The sequence below is a fragment of the Pinus tabuliformis genome, chromosome J (genome assembly GCF_031772625.1).
Source record: "Pinus tabuliformis cultivar Carrire ecotype Pingquan chromosome J, CPIR1, whole genome shotgun sequence".
In the NCBI taxonomy this organism is placed as follows: Eukaryota; Viridiplantae; Streptophyta; class Pinopsida; order Pinales; family Pinaceae; genus Pinus; species Pinus tabuliformis.
This window is the reverse complement of record NC_142295.1, coordinates 1119673284-1119680738: the sequence shown is the minus strand read 5'-3', so window position 1 is coordinate 1119680738 and position 7455 is coordinate 1119673284.

Genomic DNA, 7455 nt, shown 5'->3' with positions numbered 1-7455 from the left:
AGTGGTTAGATCAAAATGCTATAACAAAAGCAACCATCTTATAATTCGCGCATTCAAATTTGGTTTGTTCATTAAATATTTGATTACAACATGGTCAATATGCACAAATGTTTGATAGCCTATAATGAATGCCTAAATTTGTTTAATGAATGCACAACAACCAGGAGTTCCTTTTCGGTAACTGTATAATTTAGCCCAGCCTTTGACAAGTTCTTACTGATAAAATAGATGGCATAGGGCAGTTTCACCTCAACCTGACCTAAGGCTGCTCCTATGGCTTTGTGTGAGGTATCAACATGAATATGAAAGGGGAGGGCCTAGTTTGGGCCTTGGAGAATTGGTGCACTGGTTAACTTACCCTTTAGAATGTCTAAGACCTCTTGACAAATTTTTGACCATATAAACTCAGAATCTTTAGCCAACAACCCAAATAAAGGAGAGACTAACCTGCTCAAGTTCTTTATGAACCTCTGGTAATATCCAGTTAACCCTAAGAAACTCCTGACATCTCTCGACTTTTACAAAGGTGGGACCCTTTAGATGATTGCTATTTTGTTCAGGTCCACCTATAGTCCTTGCTGAGATATTGAATGACCTAGCATGGTCCCTTCAGTCATTAAGAATTCACATTTTTCCAGACTGAGAGACAGGTTCATTTCAATGCATTTGTGCAATACTTTACCTAGGTTAGTCAGGGCTTCTTGAAAATCACAGCCATAAGGTGTAAAATCATCCATATAAATTTCCACCACATCATGTACTAATTCGACGAAAATACTCAACACTGCTCTCTGGAAAGTGGCAGGAGCATTGCATAGGCCAAAAGGAAGGACCCTATAGGCAAAAGTACCCCAAGGACAGGTGAACGTGGTCTTATCCTGGTCATCTAAGCAGATTTCGATTTAGTTGTACCCATTGAATCCATTTAGGAAAGAAAAAAAATTCTTCCCTACCAGGCTATCTAGCACTTGGTTAATGAAAGGTAGGGGAAAATTATCCTTCTTTGTGGCTTTTCTCAACTCCCTGTAATCGACACAAACCACCCACTTCCCATTTTTATTTGGAACTAACACTAAAGGAGAGACCCATTCACTGTCGAAGATAGGGTAAATGAATCCTGCATCTAGCAGTTTTTGCAGTTCTTCTTTGACTATATCTTTAATAGTTGGATTCATCCTCCTTTGTGGTTGTCAGACCTTCTTGCAGCCTTCTTTGATGTATATTTGGTGAGTGCACACTGAGGGGTGTACTCTCTTCATTTCCTTGTAACTCCAAGCGAAGGCTTCTAGGTTCTCCTTTAACATGTTGCATAGATTTTCCTCTTCGAGAACAGAAAGGGATGGATTAATTTTCAAGGTTTTCTCTGGGCTGAACTCTATGGTTTTGACATGGAGTGGGTTGGAATAAGCCAAGCATAAGTCAATTGGATGATTGTTCTGGGTTTACCTTACTTCTTCTTCTAATGGCAATTAACCAAGAGTTGGACTTTGGAGTAGGTGTTCAATCAAGTCATCCTCATCTTGCTGTCATCCTCCTATTGTTGCTTCCTAAAGCATAAAGTTGGGTGTAATAAACCTCATCTTCTTCATCCTCCTCCAACCATAAAGGTAAATCATGCTATAAAGAAGGTTGAGCAACAGGGTATAGGACTAACTTTTTGGACATATGCCCGTTCTTGATAGTCATATTCCTAGCTTTGCAGCTAATGTAGGCATCGGTTGTGGCCAACCATGGCCTCCCAAGGATGAGAGGATAACCAGTAAGCTTAGCCTTACGCTGGAGAACTAGAAAATCTGCAGGGTATGCCCAGGAGTCAATGGAGACCATCACATCCTCCACAATTCCCTTAGGGATGACTGTTAAATGGTTTGCAAGTTGTAAAATTGTTGTGGTCTTCCGTAATGACCCTTGGAGGTTGAGCTTGAGCATGGTGTCCTTGGTCATCACATTAATGGTAGCCCCAAGATCGATCAGAGTGTGTGGGACAATGGTGCCATTGATGTGCACATCTACTATAGGAATTCCAGGGTCCAAATATTTCGGACATTTTACCTGCCCCAGCATTAAGTTGGACAGCTGCCCAATGACATTAATGGTCGGGCATCCCTTTTTCTTCTTCCTGGATACTTGAATCATTTCTCCTTAATCAACTTATTGTAAATGGGAACACCTTTTATTGCTTACAGAAGTGGGATCTTTACACATAGATTTTTCAATTCTCCCAGAAGTTCAGTTTCTTCTCGGGTAGGCTGGAGTGGTTGGGCTAATCTCTCAGGAAAGGGTGGATTTAATTTAAGGTTGCTTTCACCTCTTTCTTCCTCAGCGTCCCTATGTGGAGGGGGAGGTTGGTTATCTGGGAGGACTCTCCCAGATCGTAGGTTGATCTCCTAGATTTCTACAACATAAGATAGATATGATGTCTCTCCACTGTATACTTGCTGAACCTACCTATTGTTTGGGTTTGGATTTGGCTAGGTAGGCATCTGGGGTTGCTTGGGTGGAGCAGAGTGTAGGATTTTTGGTTGGGCGAGTGGTGGAGGAAATAGAGCTGGAGCATTGTTGTATTAGGGCCTCCACCCATGGAGTGGTGAATTCCACTGAGGTTGTGGTAGGGAGTAAGGTTGAAATGACTGGATGATTGGCTAGTAATGATACCGAGATGCATAGGACCAAGGACGGGGTGTAGACCAGGAAGGATGAGCAGGGGGTCCCAAAGAAGGTATAGTTGTGGTTTGGTTGGGGTTGTAATATGCATGGGATGACCCTTGCATGCCCTGCTGGTATGGTCTAGGCCCAAGAGGTGTCCTTTGGTTGATGTAGCAAAGCTACTCAATGACCGTTTCAGCTCCTTGATATACAACTTTGAGTCCGGATAAAGAAGGGAACTTGCCTGTGGAGTGGTTTTCTTCACATACTGAGAAAATTTCAATACAGTTTAATGGACATTCATTCCTAGGATGCCTCCCGGTGCATCTAGGAAAAAAGATGGTCAAGGCTCTCTGTTATGAAACCAGCTCAAGAAAAGATAGAAAAGATAAATCCACGCCTTAGAATTCAGCCTCTTCGAGGGGGCAACCTCCTTTACATTACATAAATGAACAATTCTTGGATGATACAAATGACAAAACCTCCTTTCTATATATAGGAGTCTAAGGAGTCACAATATAATCCAGCCGACCTAACAATAATAATATAAAGCCACAAAAATAACAATAGAGGGATTCTATGGGGCACAAAAATAACAATATGGGGGTAATAGGGGCACAACAATATAAATAAGGGGTATAACTACAATAGTAATGGGGTAATCACTAGTATTATAGGGACCCAACATGCCCCTCTCCTTCAAAAAAGTGTTGTCCTCAACGCTTGAGTAGTTCTGGATACTTCTGCATAAAATTCTCATCCTCCCATGTGGAATCTTCAGCGGATAAGTTCTTCCACTTGATAAGATACTCTGAAATTGATCGATTTCGTAGCTGTCGAGTTCTTGTTTCTGTGACTGCTTCCGGTTCCAATATAATTTTTCCTTCCTCGTCAAGTTCTGGCAATATTGTTTGAATTGGGAGCTTGTCACCTATAACCTTCTTTAAACATGAAACATGGAAAACTGGGTGCAATCGAGAAGCTGCAGGAAGCTCCAATTTGTATGCCATAGTACCAATCTTTTGCAACACCTTGTACGGACCATAATACTTTGGTGATAATTTATTATCCTTCTTAGCTTGCTTTAGGGACATTTGCTTATATGGTTGTAGCCGTAGGAATACCCAATCACCTACATCAAAACTTCTTTCACTGCGATGTTGATCTGCCTGTTGTTTCATTCTATTTTGTGCCAACACGAGGTTATCCTTTAAGAGTTGGAGGACTTGTTGTTGATGTTCGATGTGATGTTCCACTGCCTGAACCTTAGAATTTTCTCTTAAATATGATGTGATGGATGGTGGTTGATACCCATAAAGTGCCATAAATGGGGTCATTTTTGTTGCTGTATGGAAGGAAGTGTTATACCACCATTCAGCCAGAGGCAACCATTTGACCCATTGTGTCTGTTTATCAGATACAAAGCAACGAAGATATCCTTCCAAACATTTGTTTACTATCTCAGTTTGCCCATCAGATTGAGGATGATAAGATGAGCTATGAGCTAACTGAGTACCAAGACAAGAAAATAATTCTGTCCAAAAATTTCCAGTGAAAATGGGATCTCTGTCACTTACAATAATCTTTGGGTTTCCATGTAGCTTTTGAACTGTTTCCATAAATGCAGTAGAAACTGTACTGGCTTTAAATGGATGTGATAATGCACAAAAGTGTGCATACTTGGTAAGTCTGTCAACTACCACCATGATGACACTCTTTCCCTCAGACTTGGGTAAACCTGTGATAAAATCCATTGAAACCTCCTCCCAACGTTGGCTTGGAATGGATAAAGGTTGTAATAGACCCGGTGTCTTAATTGTTTCAACTTTATTTTGTTGGCAAACCAAACATTCCGCCACAAACTTTTGAATATCTGATTTAAGGCCATCCCAAAAAAATTCCTTCTTAACCCTGTGGTAAGTTTTTAAAAATCCTGAGTGCCCTCCTAAGGGAGAAGTGTGCAATTCCATAAGAATCTTTTGTTTTAGCTGGGAATTCTTACAGAGGTATAAGCGATCTTTGTACCATAACGAATCATTTTGCCAGCTAAATGTATCAGAAGTACTGGAATCTTGTTGTAGCTTTCGAATAAGTGCCCACACTTCTTCGTCATTCTTCCATTCCTCCCTTGCTTCGTTTATCCAATCTGGTTGGATAATAGAAATGGCACACAACAATGCTTCCACATCCTCATCCTTTCTTGAGAGTGCATCTGCCACCACATTTTGCTTCCCTTTTTTGTAGATGATTTCAAAGTCATAACCCAACATCTTTGTGACCCACTTTTGTTGCTCTTCAGAGGATAATCTTTGTTCTAAAAAGTATTTAAGGCTATCATGATCCGTTTTTACCTTGAAGTGTCTTCCCATTAGGTAGGGTCGCCATTTCTTAAGTGCATGGAGTATTGCCAACATTTCCTTCTCATAAATAGCTTTGCTTAAAAACTTTCCCTTGATTGGACGACTTTCAAAAGCAATGGGTCTTTCATCTTGCATTAGAACAGCACCAATTCCATTTCCTGAAGCATCACATTCCACAATAAAGGTTTTTGTGAAGTCCGGTGTAGCTAAGACCGGTGCTTGGCACATTGCCTCTTTAAGATGTTCAAAGGCCTTTGTTGCTTCCGAAGTCCATGAAAATGAATCTTTCTTCAATAATGTTGTTAGAGGTGCTGCTATTCTCCCATAATTCTTAACAAACTTGCGATAATACCCTGTCAACCCAAGAAATCCTCGCAGATGCTTTATGGATGTGGGGATTTTCCATTCCTTAATGGCTTTAATTTTGCTAGGGTCTACCTTAACTCCTTCATGAGATACAATATGACCCAAATATTCCACCTCCTGGACTCCAAAGAAACATTTGGATCTTTTTGCATATAATTGTTTCTCCTCCAATAGTTGTAGCACCCTGTCAACATGTTCAACATGATCCTTCCAAGACTTGCTGTAGATTAGTATATCATCAAAAAATACTAACACAAATTTTCTAAGGAATGGTTTGAAAATTGAATTCATCAAACCTTGAAATGTTGAAGGTGCATTGGTAAGGCCAAAAGGCATGACCAAAAATTCATAATGACCCTCATGAGTTCTAAATGCTGTTTTCGGAATGTCTTCAATCTTCATTCTGATTTGATGATATCCTGAACGAAGATCCAACTTGGTGAAGTAAATTGATCCATGCAATTCATCCAGTAATTCATCAATAACAGGAATGGGGAACTTATCTTTAATAGTGAGCTTGTTGAGCTCCCTATAATCTGGACACATGCGCCATGATCCATCCTTCTTGTGCACCAATACTACTGGAGCTGAGAAAGAACTTTGACTCGGTTGAATTATACCAGCCTCTAGCATTTCTGCAACCATACGTTCAATTTCACTTTTTTGGACATAGGGATATCTGTACGGCCTGATGTTTGGAGGAACACTTCCTGGAATCAGATGAATAGCATGATCATGATCACGCATAGGTGGGAGACCTTTGGGAGTCTCAAATACCTTGGAATGATTGTCCAGGACTTTTTGGAGATCTGGAGAAATAGATGATTCCAATGTGGAAACATCTAGCGAACATAATTGTGCAATTACACCTCTTTGCTCCTTTTTTAGAAGCTTTGTCATGCCATTAGAGCTGATTATCTTTCCTGGTTTCCCTGCAATACCCCTTAATTCAACTTCCTTTCCTTCCACAGAAAATTTCATGAAAAGTTCTTGAAAATTAAAAGCTATTGTACCCAAGGATTGTAGCCATTGGACTCCTAGTACAACATCAGCACCTCCCATTGGAATGGAAAGCATTGGGCTAGTCAATACATATTCTCCCATGGATAGCTTGATATTATGGCACTTTCCAGAACAATTTATTGTTCCTCCATTTGCAATCATCACTTGACACTCTGGTGCTGGATATAGGAAGCAATTCAATTCTTTTGCTACCCTACAATGAATAAAATTGTGGGTGCTTCCTGAATCAATCAACACTATTACCTTTTTCTTCTTGATTTGTCCTTCTATCTTGATGGTTTGAGGAGTGGTAATTCCCGCCAATGCATTACAAGATATGGTCGGATTTATTTGTTCTTCATCTAGGCTTTGTTCCTGGAATATATCCTCTTCTTTTGACCTTTCTTGCTCCTTTTCTTCTTCCTCTTCACAATCTATGTAGAATAATTTCTTCTCAGCACACTTATGACCTTTTGTGTATTTGCTATCACAATTGTAACAAAGCCCTTTTGCTCTTTTTTCTTCCAATTGTTGTGGTGTCAACCTTGTAGGTTGTGGAAGACTATGGGCAACAACACTTCCGTCTTTATAGTTGTGAATGGTATGCTTCCTAGTTGCCATAATTTTGCTTTCCATTTTTCTTGCTAACCTGAATGCCTTCTCTAATGAATCAGGTTCCCAAAGGCGCACATCATGTTGGATATTATCCTTTAAAGACCCTATGAACACATCAATCCTATGCTCCTCTGGAATATCTTTTACCCTTATGTTCAATTTTTGGAACTCCTCAATGTGCTCCATTATTGAACCCTTTTGTTTGAGACTTATCAATTGGCTAAAAAAAGTGTTGCTTTTTGTATCCTCATAATGTGCTATCAATTCTTCCGTAAAAATTGCCCAAGTGATAAATTTTTACGAGAACAAAGCCATTGATACCATACAAACTGATTTGGTTCCAAATATAAAGTTGCCATACGTACCTTTTGTGTGTTTTGCACATTATTGAGATCGAAGAATTGCTCCATCTGTAATATCCATGTGGCGGGATCCTTGCCATCAAACTTCCTCATATCGATTTTTG